The following is a 14,347-nucleotide window of genomic DNA, read 5'->3' as shown; positions in this document are numbered from 1 at the left end:
TCTATAATTAGTCCTACATAGTGGCGTCATAAAAGTTTTTCCGTGTCTTGCGTTAGGTCTAGAACACCTGAAAGACAACTTACTCAATAAATAGGGCGAGTCAACAATACTATTTATGATTTTATATAAAAGAAATTGATCTCTAAATTCGCGTCTAATGGCCAGGGGCTCAATTTTATCCACGGCTTCGGAATCCTTAAAACGATACCTCAAACGCCTTACAAACTTGTCCTGGATACTCTGCAAGATATTTACGTACTTTGAGTACATAGGGTTCCACACAGTAGAGGCGTATTCCAATTGCGACCGGACGTATGCATTATAGAGAAGTTTTAAGGTGCCAATATTTTTGAAATCAGTGCTTTGTCTAAAGATAAAACCCAACAATTATACGTATTTTATATGATAATTTACATAGGGTAATTGCGCCGGTTTTTCGTCCAGCTCCTGTTTTCGTCCATTTGACCGACTTGCCACAAACAAATACGGAAAATTAGAATACAAACCTAACTTTCCGTGCAAGTTTGGACTTGTTACAATCTATAATATCTAAGTAACAGTTCTGCCTGCATGAAAATGTAATTTGACAAGTAATAACTCCAAAAAAATCTACGTAAGTTGCTGCTGCACACAGGTGAATGGAAAACGTCGTCAAGTTAGAAAAAAAACGTGCCGGTAGGGAACTTTCATGGTATGCTTAATTACTGTTTTAGCTACTTTACGTAATGTTTTTGGCACGTATGTCTAATTATTAGCATAATAAACACTATTTTAAGGGTTTATTAAAGTTTTTGTATAGAAATCTTAGATAATTAAGTGGACTAATACTAGCATAACAATTTTGCAAGATTTTGGTTTTCGTCCACGTGGACGGAAACCCTGACACCTAGTTAATATTTTTAATAATCATTTTACTTCAATGGACCTACAAAATACAATGTTTTTTCTTCCAATATGATCTTTATTGCTATTACATTAAACATTTTAGTTTACGTCCACTTTTTAACAGTGATAAACCCATAAAAACCGTTAAAAAGATGTGGACGAAAACAAAAAACAGCTTTAAACGTTGTTGTGTTTTCGTCCATGACGTCATGAGCAAGCACTGGGGTGGACGAGAACCAAAATTAGCTATTCCTGTAGATTAGTTTTCGTCCATTTGTCCTTCGACCTATTGAAATATTTTCCTAAATTTAGGTAAGAAACTTATTTAAATCTTTTTGATATCATTTGAAAGCTAACAAAATTACCTTTCAAATGATATACCACAATCCATAGTTACTGTATAGTAGAATTGGTTTTAAGTTAATAATTCAACTGCACCCTTTTTTCTACACAGTGGTCGAAAACTAGCGTACACTAGGACGAAAACTGATTTTTTTGGACGAAAACTAGTGAAATCGCCTCTTTTGCATAAAATATTTTTTATAAAAAAACCCGTGGTATTTACTTATTGTCATATAATATTAACGTAAAGTAGACTATACAGGGTGTTACTTTGCATTCTTGCCATATTTACAGAGGTAACTATATTACTGATACTGAACACAAATCCGTAAAAAAATAATGCCCGAAAATTTTATTTTTTAATCTTGAATATTTTATTTTATCGACAATCTGTTAAACACATCACTAATTATCGTAACGCATGCACATCACTTGTTGGCGATGGTGATGAAGACTTTTTTACTTTTTATTGTATTTTTAAATATCTATTGCAATCTATTGTCTTTAAAATGTCTTTTTGACACTTTTGTAAAAAACTGAGAAATCCATCAATCACAAATCACGTTATAAATAATACAAAAATGACTGAAGTGTATTCAAACAACGAATAATTTAACAAAATGGTGCTTGGAGTGTCTGCAAGACGTCTTAGACGACATGCTTGATGACGTACCCATAGCGTTACACCAAATGCTCTACTACCAGCAGGATGGTGCTTCCCCACAATAAGGACGTCAAGTGCGCGAATAATACGTTTGGTGAACAGTGGATTGGACGAGGGGGTCCAGTAGCTTGGCCACCACGACCCTCGGACCTAACACCAATGGACTAAGAGTGACTTGAAACGACTGGTATGCGCAGAAGAGATAAACAGTGTAAACGTGTTACATGAAAGGATTGTTTCAGCGAAACTGTGAGACAAAACGTTTATGTGTTGTGAAAACTAAAGCGAAATACCAACGCTTCGCCGTGCTAGACTGTGCCTTCATCAGAACGGAGGACACTTTGAACATTTGCTTCGCAGTACGTAAACTTTGTAAGTAGGAACTTATAAATAAATAATTAATTGTGAATAAGGTGATTTCATTTCATACTTAATTTATTAATTTGCAAAAATAGGGAACAATGTTATAAATTAATTAAAACCTTAATAATTATTACGTATTTTTGACGGTCATAAGCCCGTAAAGTAGAAAGGAAAATCTGAAATCAACTGAAGAGTATTTTAAAATAATTATTATGACTGGATAAAAAGGCTGGTACCCAGAGCCATAAAACATCACAGATTAATAAGAACTAGGCCACGCCCACTAGGTTTATTCCAATTGCACCTGTAGAACGTGCAAGATAAAATTGGTTTATTCCAATTTGTACTGAAAACCCAAATTTACTAAAAACTTAGTGTACTTTCTTTATGGGAGTCTCTTGTTTATCTTAAATAATAGGTATTGTTCCCTACTTTTATCTCTGTGAATATGGCAAGAATGCAAAGTAACACGGTGTATAAGGACTAAAATGACATATGATACATATGAGTAAGGGTATTTTAAGATATTCATTTCGCATCACAAAGTTGGCAACTCCGATAATTGGACGAAAACTAGCGCACTTACCCTACTTCAAACTGTACTTCAGTTTCAGCAGAAGTTCTAATATTGTCAATATTGAGCAGTTACTTTTATATTGCAAAGTATTTTTTTTATTGTATGACAAAATTATTCCTTTATGTAAAACACTAGCTAAACTAAAAAAGTTTTCAAAATAATTTAAATTTTCCTGCTAGTTTAAATAATGATTTTATGAAAATCATTATTTACAACAACAATTCCCTGTAATCCGTCATTATATCCGTTTATTATTATCACACACAGACGTGTTCAAACAGGTTCACTGATAACTGAAACTTTCCATGTATTGTTAGTACATAATCTTCTATGCTACGCCTATTATGTAACTAGCTCCTACCCGCGGTTCCGACCGCGTGGATTTCTTACGAATTATCGCGTGTCCCGTGTTCGAAATTACGAACAAAAAAAAATCCTACCGAACATAATTTAATTCCAACGAAAAAGCTTGAATTCCAGAAGTTTTACAATACCAACATACGGCAAAGGGTATTTAATTTTTTTTAACACTCTTTATTATTTACAAAATGCCCACATAAATGTTATGTTTTTTTTCTTAAATTAATTCACCCTATTCAAGTTTTTCAGTACAAAAGCTAGAGTCTGACTGAGTACCTATGACAGTCTCTAGGGGCTAATTTTATCTCTATACCAAAATGTATCACTTCGTTTAACAGCTACTAACTAACTTAAGCAGATGATAAAGTTTACTTTCGCATTTGTAATCTAAGTAAGATAACTCTCTTAACAACCATGTTATAAGGGCATTACTTAATTGCCTTTGTAACGAGTTGTTTAAGTGAAAAGTTGGACTAATAACATTTAAACAGTCAATTTAACAGTCAAAGAGTAAGGACCTCGAGTTTTATTTTTCAATGGATTTATTACTGTATCTGAATACAACTAACGCCATACGTCATCGAGTTTGGCAGAAGGTAGATACAAGATTGTATTCTCTATTAGTCACAGATTTGCAATGTTATCATTGGCTACAAAATAATACTGTCCAATAGATTCTTAACCGCAAAAAAATACTTTAAATATGCATTACGTTATCTGCTATATTTTAATGGCAGGTATTGTATTTAACTTCCCACAAAACGATCCTTTCCTTCCAACTTTCCGCGAAAAAAAAACAAGAGCTTTTGTGAGTGCCTGAAATCCTGACGTTGGAAAACTCTTTTTGCAAGAATCCCTGACGTTGCAAAACGCGAATTGTAAAAAAAGAGAAACCCTTCAGCTGGTCTGAGTTCTGACCCTCGATAACACAAAACCGTTCAAACAAAAGCCTTTTATAACCCGTGAAATCCTTGAGTCAGTTCTTTTTGACCTCCCAAGTTCAAACATAAATTAGGCAATAGTGCAACCCAGACAAGAAGCAATTTATCCATCAAGTCTCCCATTGCCACTCCCAGCCGCATTGCCTAACCGTGTTACTGTCCAATTATGCTATTTATAACCAGTGCATAGATTGGCGTCTGGTTCAGTCAAGTGTCCCCCAATGCCTTTCAAAGTTTCAACCGGTTTTGACCTTATTCGTCCGAAGGAAAAAGCAACTACTTACCTGCCTATAACGAAGAAATACAGCACGGTAAACAATTAAGGGCCAAAGAAGGTTTAACCGTGCCTGCAATTGTAACTTAACGTGCCCAAAATAATATGACGTTAGCAGTAAAAAAAACTCAATTAAAAACCCATAGATATTACTAACGAATGACGAACTTTACAAGATAAGGAAGAATACCTACCAAATGTTAATGAAGAAACTAAGGAAAATGACGCTGAAGTAACCAAAACAGAAGCCGTTCACCGAAAAGGGTCACTTATCACCGCACTAGATGTTTCTCAATGAAACGTAGCTACCAGTTTCACGCGGTCATCCCCTGACAAATCATAGTGCGGATTTTGCAGCGGGGTTATCGCTAGCTCGGGCTATCTGCTCGTAGTAAACTACGCAAGAAGGAGGTCGAACGATAACTCGTGTTGCTAAGCGATTTGGTTTAACGGGGTCATCGCATGATAGACTTATCGGAGGCCTGTCAAAAGGAGAGACGCCGAGGTAAGGGCAGGGTCATCGCGACATCTAAAATATCTCGTCGCCAATTTGATTACAAAATGTACATTTGTATTTTAAAGAGCGGCACGAATAACCTTTGGCATTTGACTACTGATATCTTTGTGACGATTGTTCTTAGAATTTAAATTCCGCTTAATAGCCATCTTATCGTATGAAAAGGCCTTTTCAAATATGTTACGTAATTAAATCAACTAAACGAATGATAATTGCCTCATAAGAAAATATTTTCTTATCTGTTTACTAAACAAATCATTAATGCCTCGTAAGAAAATATTTTCTTATCTGTTAATTCGCAGAATAGTCAAATGAAAATTTACTAACACGGGAACGAAAGCATCATAAACGAAGTTAAACACGATAAAAACATCAACATTGCATTAACATTCACCTAGCATCTTGCGTACGTCCGTGTTCTATTTTAGATTTCCACCAAGCAAAACAAATCTACTTAGATTTCAGTGTAGTCGTTGATACAAAGTATAACATCCTCCAAAATATTATTTTGGACAGACTTCAAAAAAATATTCAATCTGAATTATTGTCCTTTTCGAAAGCATCATGCATTGAACATCAATCCTCTCTCACTTCCCAGAATCCCAGTGCATATAATCTGATGATGATTTCTCTACAAAAGGTTGCATCTAGGTCAAATACCCTCGCGTAATCGATTTTAAAACATCACACCTCCCGTTTTTCTCGATTACGTGTTCGCGTGAACGTACGCGATCGTATACGCAAGTGCCCGTGACGTCACTGCGGCACTTGGCCAACAGGCGACGATAGTGAAAGCCAACAACCAACCTACGGGCACAACTGCTAACATCTACAATGTCAATGCCGTTTATTAAACCGTCTACTGTGTTTAATAACTAAACGAAAATATCCCAAGCTTAGACCCGCAGATGTTTGTAAGCCGTCAGGGATAGGTCATAATAGATTCGAGGAACATTGTAATTGAAAAGTAGCCAAAGATCACGATTAGAACGGCGGTTAAAAAATGCTGTCTTTGTAACAATGTAGGCTCAAGACGAAGTGCCTTTTACAATAGAATTTATGAGGTAATAAAATTAATAGGGTTAATTTATATTCTGAGTAACGCTTTTGCTAAATAAATTATGGAAAACACTTGATGATGAAGAGAGATTTTTTCAAGACCATTGGATTCCATAAAATTCTTCAAACGCGTCATGAAAGTTTGAAATTCACATTTTCACAATACAACGGAAGCGTTCTTTATCAACGTCTGTGTAAACAAATTTGTGAAATCCGCTGTACGTGGTAACTCTCTACCAAGAAACTGCACGTTGATGTTTCAATAATTTTCGCACGTGTACAAGGAGTTAGAATGCGCTTGATGTATATTTAGATTGGTCACGATACTTATTAGATTAAACGTGTTCCGTGTTAGGAGACACCTAGGCTCATGCCAAGTGTCTACTACACCGTGTGGCTTATGTAAAATGTTTGTTTTCACATCTGTGTGCTGCTTACCATGAGTTTACGTTAGGTGTGCTCGTTAGCGACTGCGTAAAAAAATGACATTAAATGTATGACATATTGTGCAGCGGCCCTAGCGGCTACTTTCAAGAAATAAAATCTTCATAGATTTTTTTGACGTACTCGCTAGCGAGCACACCTAACGTAAACTCATGGTAAGCACACTGGTATCCATTCGTTTGAATGTTGTGCCTGAAGCTTAGCATCTACATTACTCGGATTGTTTTATTCAATTTTGGCTCCTACATCCACAATATCATTATCTAGCATAGTAGTTACATCACTAATTATTATGAATGGAGGAGAAAAATAGCAAAAATCATTAGACAGTGAGCTTATTTGGAAATTTTAGAAAACATGACTGAAATTGGAGTTGCGTGTTTTATACATTTGATCGGATAACGTAATTGGCTGTAACTCAGAACACAAAATAATCTAATGCCAAATCTCACAACATGGGACTTATTTTCGTCGAAATGTAATCTATTTAAGGTCGTTTGACGTAAGTGGTGGATTTATCATATTCCTGAACTATTCTGGTCTTTTACTCCGTTGGACAGCATTAAATTTATTTTTATACATATTTTTTACCTGCAATTCAGCTGTAAGGATGATAAGTGCGCCGTCGAAGCTTGTTTTATGACCATAATTATTGTCAGCTTTCTCTTCATAATAAGTAATTCTTTACTGGAACTGGTCGCAGCCTGTTATTATCATCCAGTTTTGGAAATGCAATTCAGGTTTTACAGTTATGACTGTCTACTGTTGAAAAATATTTCTTTATGCTTGAAGCTCAGTTCATACAGTCAACATGAAAGTTATTAAAAACATGGAAGAACAAACAAATTATCAGAATTTGAAAAACTTATTTACAATTATGGCGTCTTTTAGATGGATTGCCGCAAAATCTATTTTCAATTTTAATTTCTATCCAGATTTAAAAACTGAAAAGTTAGATGCTTCTCTTCTCATCATCCTTCACTTTGGGACTTTAAAATGGGGATCGAAATTGAACGCCTAAAACACAGTTTAATGTTATCTTAAAGTCAAGGCGTAATCTCGGAAAGATTTAGCGTAGAAATAAATCCCTATAGATAATGTCCCACGGATTCCGTGCGATTGATAACACTTCGAATGTGATTTAGGCGTTGCAGCCGATCAAATATTTATTTACGTTGAGGATATAAGTATTTTGTGCCACCAATTTAATTTTTGTAAATGCAGAGTCTTACTGGCTATTGGATCTCGTATATTAAAGAGTTCAGGTTTGTTTTCGACCCGAAAAGAAGAAGAAGAGTTCAGTGGAGACACCCAAGAATACTTAGTTGGTAAAATAATTAATGACTATTTGTTAATTTATCTTTATTAATCAACAAATTAGATTGAATGCAGTTTTACTTTAGACTTCAGTCAGTATTGATTTATTCTAAGACATTAATGACATGGAAGACTTTGTTATGTGACACCATCATGTATTCAAGTACAGCGACGATTACATAACATTGATATTAACACGTACCATGAACAATTCTGTTCACTCCTACATCGCTGTTAAACCAACACTTGGTTGAAGTCGCACGTATTGGTGTCAAGCACCCATTGTGATTTGTGGCGAAGATGCACTATTTATTGGAAGCGCTATCGATCGGTTATAAACTGCTGAATCTAGCTATAGCATGGATGACATGGCCTGCGGAATATCTAGGTCAAATGTAGATGCTTTGTCCGGAAGCAATTTACTTCGATGGAATACTCTAGCTAGAATCTGTTTGTAGCCAAAGCAAAGGAAAATCTGTAGAATTTTGGGAAAGTAGTTCCTGTATGCATTTGTGATTTTTTTTGATATAAGAATAGTAAATGACGATAGCTTTACTCTGATGTTGTTCCAGAGAAGTGTGTCAGTAAATTTTTGCTACAAAATAATGGCCTCTCGATCTTTTTTTTCATCAATCCCAAATTATGGACAATATTTACCTACTCCTGAACTCCCCACGTGCTAACGTTTGTATCGCTAATCTTAATTTTAGATATCCATAGCCTTGAGCGAACTGTAAATAGAAACACTCGCACCCCGTGAGGGAACTTCGATGAGTTTAAAGTCCTATTATGATCCTGAACTGCCTCGTAACTGAGGTGTGTAGATAACGCGTTTACTTACATAAGATTATTACGTGTGTTATATTTATAGATTGTTTGTTTCCATAACAACACCGATAACGTTTACAAGGCTGTCTGAAAGTTCTGCCTCATCATCATTAACATAAGAGTCGATTAACTTGAATCCTTGTCATCTTTTTCTTTAGTTGTTGACTGTGATGAGGCGTAATTGACATTGATTGAGACGTGTATCGCTTCAGAAATGCTATTTTATTTTTGCCAAACATGGTCTCCTTTTATCCTTATGTCGTCCAGCTAAGTCTTACAACAAGCCGTGTTGAAAAATTACCGAAACTCAAACATGCCGCAATGAGGTGCCCTTTCTCGACCCTTGCCATCGATTGTTTACACCATTATCTGAAATCGTGCGACGAAAGGGCAGGCGAAGGATATTTTCGGAGCTGCCTAGCGACGGGGACACCAGACTGCCTATAATTATGTTTACATGGTTAGTGAAAAGGGTTGTTCAGGGTCGCTGATTTTTGCCAGCAGTCTTATACACATAGAGAAATGACTAAAGGGCAAGGAATTGTTGTCCTCGTCCGAAATGTATCAGAACGTTTTTTAATTTATTACCAACTCGCTATTGTAATCGTAAAATTCTTGTTATGGGTACAATTTTATTCTGCAGTCACCTTCTTGCATGCATGACTTCCGTGCATGACGTATCGGAAACGATTTTATCTATTTTTAAACTTGTGGACATTTCAACTGTCATTTTTCATTCTCTTTAACTGCTTGACATTTCCAAAAGCGCGCACAATTTCCCTCATTGTTTGTAGAGCCTCTCATTCTTCAAACGAGCTCTATCTAGACATCCATATCACCTATAGCGACTCTCTGGAAAATTCCACACCTCATACGTTCCTATACCTACCTACATTGGCTATGTACCTATCTGGAAGCTTCCACATTGTGGCCGAAGAGCGTCCCGCCCGACCAACCGCTTCGCTCGTCTCGGCGGGTGGGGTAGGCAGGGTAAGGTCAAGGTAGCCCTTGGGACGCATGCGCAGTGCACAGGGCACTTCTGCAATTTTAGGGACAGTTCTCACGATTGATGCTGATGCGAATGTACACTTTGCAGTACCAACGTGCGATAAAAGCTCCTTACCATACTTATACAACAGGAAATTATTAGGAAACTAATGTGCTAATAGCTTCGACTTGAGCTTGTTATTGCTTCCTCCATGTCCGTTTTCAGATGCTCGGAAATTTCGGAATGATATCCCCGCGGGCGCGTCCGTTATCGTTGTTGTGTGCCTACCCTTATTAGGGATATGCACCGCCTCGTCTCTGGAATATTCCGATGCGCCGAATGCCTTATACTCGTGAAATCTATTGTTTTTGTTGTAGCCCCTCGACTAACCCGAAGACACAAACCTGTTTTCAATGCGTGGCCGCGAAATTTTCGCGGTCTTAAGTTTATCACAAAATCTACCGCGTAAAAATATGTGGCCACCTACTAAAAATAGGCTCAATGTGTTTCAACTTACTGATATAAATTAAAAGTAGAAGATAACTGTCCTATCGTGAAACATTTGGTACACTCCCAGATTCCGAAGTAGAGGTTATTTATTTGCTCAATGGTGAAATAAATCGGACTTTTTTGCGTCCATCCTCATTGTGTGGCCTACTAAAAAAGAATAGACACTTCAAGGATGATATTTATCACGGTTCATTGGCCAAATGATTTGATAAAAAACCTCGTTATTCAGCCACAAATATCTTGATGGTTGAAACCGGCCACACGGGTACTGTTCCGTCCGCATGCAGTTTTAACTTGATCTTCAAGGCCACTTGTATTGTGTGTTATGTAACGCACGATCGCGGCGTCCTGTTGTAGAGTTATATAAAAACGCTGCCTCCTTTGGAAGTTTAGAACTTTTGATTCTGTGATCGACTAGTTTTAATGTTTGATCATATTCTGATCACCACGAGTTAAACTGTGTTAGGTTTATTGGTGTTTCTACAAAGTGATAACGAAGAGGTTGCTTTTGCGATTGTTTTAATAAGTCGACCTTGTCTGAAAGATGAGTTGGATGACTGTCTCTAGCTTATTCTTTGCGCTAAAATAAAAAATCCACCCATACTGATTTAATCAAATATGGTAAACAAACTAAAATCCTTGACCCAGAATTTGAACTTCTGACCTCGAGTATTCTAACGTGGTTAACGTTTAACCACCAAACCCCGAACACTAGGCGATTGATGTAAAACAGTACGTCATCAAAATAAACAGAGCTAATGGGTGTTTGCCAATTTCAGTTTATTTAAAACTGGTCGCGACATTATTGGACGTGGGCTGGCGTATAATCTAGAAATCAAAATAATAACACAGGAACTGCTTACGTCACATAGAGAGAGATTAGAGAAGATTAACCTTGATGTTATTCATCGACTGCAAAATGATATTGACATAATAAGGATTAAGTACAGGAAAAGATATGATAGAAATTCTAGATATGAAATTATAAAAAGTAAAGCACTAAATGATTTTAATTTGCTAAAATTCCTGTAATTAAAAAAATAATGACAACGAACAACAATGAATATAAATAAGTCTGAAACAATTTGATTTTGCTGAATTTTGACTAAGTTGGCTTATGTGGGATAAATGATAATGTAGTATTCCAGTTCTACATTACAAACATCACGCTGGATGAAGTTACAACACGATATATCGGTTTACGCGTGACGTTAATTCCCGTAACTACTACACTCGCGAGCAAAAGTATGGAATCACTTAAATGAAGTTGTTTCCACGCGATCTTGTGTACTAACGAATTTGTTAGTAACTAAAAATGTAGCACCATTTTAAAGATTAAACTTTTAACTTTAAATTGATACCAAATTCATTTCAATCACACCGGTATTTAAAAAGATATCCCGGTTGATGTGAAGAAGTAAGAAAAAAGACATGTACCAACTGTTTAATACGTCGCGAGTTGCGGCCTATTTACCCCCTATAAAAGCACGTGTTTTCGGATTTTTGCGTTCACACGTTGATCCATACACATCTCGGCTTCTTTTGACACTTTACCTGGGATTCTACACCTTCAGAAGCAGCACAAATCGTTGCACTATTGCAAGAAGGGCTAAGCCAGCGGGCTGTCGCACGTCAGCTCCACATAAGCCAGTCCTGGGTTTCAAAAGTTTTAAGACGCTTTCGGGAGACTGGTGGCTTTATCCCGAGACCAAGTTCTGAACATTGCCGGTGCACATCGCAGAGGGAAAACCGTTTTTTCATGTCAACTTCTCTACGAAATCGTCATTTGACTGGTATCGACGTCCAGCAAGAGCTCAGAAATGTTCGTAGGATAGCTGTTAGCGAGTGGACAGTTCGTCTAAGATATGAGCAATAAAATTTGACTCCAAAAAAGCCTGCCACAGGCTGGAAACTGACGGCAGGTCGCCGACAAGCACGCTTTCAATTAGCTCGCACTCGGAAGGCGAGTAATGGAGGCGAGTAGTGTCCGACCGAAACTAGTTTTACGACCGAAACCGAAACCGAAAACGAATTTCGGCAACGGTGTCTATTTCGGCCGAAACCGAAACCGAAACCGAAACTTCCTTACAAGGCTTATATTTTCAGGGAAAAATAAAGAAAACGTTATTATAATCAGACAGTCTTTATTGTTTTCTCTTTAAAATGCATTAAAATTGAACTTATAAAGTGCCTTTTTACTCTAAAAGGTATCAAATTATGTTTAAAAAAAGAAAAAGAAGGACTTAAAGTCTAGATTTTTTTAAATTACTCGCAATATTCAGGACATCTACATAACCCGTCCCATGGTCGGGTCTTTTACCTTAATAATTTCTCAAAACAAAATTGGTAGTAGGTAGGTACGTAAGTTAGTATCTACTGTACTTGCCACTTGGAAACCTTGGTGATAAATACTAAAATGAACTTTGGAACTCTGAATCCATAATATTATCACCATGAAATGCACTATAGTCATTACTAACTACCTAACTAATGTTTGTTTACGTATAGCATTTGCGAACCAAAAAAAATTTTATAGGTTAGATTAAACTTGATTAAACTTTTATCAGTCATCCCAACTATAATATTATAAATGCGAAAGTAACTCTGTCTGTCTGTCTGTCTGTCTGTCTGTCTGTCTGTCTGTCTGTTACGCTTTCCCGCTTTCCCGCTTAAACCTCGCAACCGATTTTGATGAAATTTGGCATAGAGATAGTTTGAGTCCCGGGAAAGAACATAGGATAGTTTTTATCCCGGTTTTTGAAACAGGGACGCGCGCGATAAAGTTTTTCTGTGACAGACAAAATTCCACGCGGGCGAAGCCGCGGGCGGAAAGCTAGTATTGAATATTTTTTTTATGTTTACTACCCGCTCTTATGTTATAACGACATAAAACGAGATAAAACTTACCAAATTCAAAATAAATCACTCTAAAACTCGCCACCACAACAAAACTAACAGCAAACAAACAAGCAAGCGAATCACGACATTGGCTCTGTTCGGATTCATTCACTCATTCAACGCGCCATACATGACCGATAACAGCGCGGAAACTCCCGAATGCACATTCGGTTTCGGTCGTAGTTTCGGCAAGTTTGCCGCCGAAAACGAAACTAAACCGAAACTCGTGTTTTTACCGAAACTTAACCGAAAACGAAACCGAAACCGAACATTCGGTCGGACACTAGAGGCGAGTTTTGTTCTCCGATGAATGCAGACTGTTTTTGCAGTGCAGCAGTCGAAGAGGTCGGGTCTATAGAGGGCCTGGGGAGCGATTTGTGCAGTCCTGGTTCGCTAAAACATTGGCTTATGGGGGTGGCTTGCTCGACTTCCCATCGAGATGTGTAGGAGCAAATTGAAAGCGTGCTTATCGGTGACCTGACTTCAGTTTTAAGCCTGTGGCAGGCCTTTTTGGAGTCAAATTCTATTGTTTATATCTTAGACGAACTGTCCACTTGCTAACAGCTATCCTACGAACATTTCTGAGCTCTTGCTGGACGTCGATACCAGTCAAATGACGATTTCGTAGAGAAGTTGACATGAAAAAACGGTTTTCCCTCTGCGATGTGCACCGGCAATGTTCAGAACTTGGTCTCGGGATAAAGCCACCAGTCTTCCGAAAGCGTCTTAAAACTTTCGAAACCCAAGACTGGCTTATGTGGAGCTGACGTGCGACAGCCCTCTGGCTGAGCCCTTCTTGCAATAGTGCAACGATTTGTGCTGCTTCTGAAGGTGTAGAATCCCAGGTAAAGTGTCAAAATAAGCGGAGATGTGTATGGATCAACGTGTGAAAGCAAAAATCCGAAAACACTTGCTTTTATGGGGAGTAAATAGGCCGCAACTCGCGACGTATCAAACAGTTGATACATGTCTTTTTCCTTACTTCTTTACATCAGCCGGGATATCTTTTTAAATACTGGTGTGATTTAAATGAATTTGGTATCAATTTAAAGTTAAAAGTTTAATCTTTAAAATGGTGCTACTTTTTTTGTTATTAACAAATTGGTTTGTACACAAGATCGCGTGGAAACAACTTCATGTAAGTGATTCCATACTTTTGCTCGCAAGTGTATATTGCATTGCATACAACCTTACATCAGTTTCTTAGAATCAAGAATAAAAGAGCCAAGGACTACTCGAATGATTAAAAGCGTCATTACTACTTGGAGATTAATTGTAGTTAAGGTACCATACAAGTTGTATTTGTAGGCTTCAGACTGTAACAAGGCTTGCTGAAATACATCAAAAATCTTCCCTCGTACAAATCAAAAGCAGCAAATC

At 37.2% G+C, this 14,347-nt stretch overlaps 1 protein-coding gene across 2 annotated transcripts in view; it reads left to right on the top strand.

Annotated features, from left to right (window-relative positions):
* The window catches only part of LOC135078693 (S-adenosylmethionine decarboxylase proenzyme), a 30,851-nt gene that overhangs the window by 2,361 nt on the left and 14,143 nt on the right, over positions 1–14,347 (top strand). The window lies entirely within an intron of this gene.

This window comes from Ostrinia nubilalis, chromosome 15 (assembly GCF_963855985.1).
Source record: "Ostrinia nubilalis chromosome 15, ilOstNubi1.1, whole genome shotgun sequence".
Lineage (NCBI taxonomy): Eukaryota > Metazoa > Arthropoda > Insecta > Lepidoptera > Crambidae > Ostrinia > Ostrinia nubilalis.
Note: the sequence above shows the minus strand (reverse complement) of the source record. Positions and strands in the feature narration are given on the sequence as shown.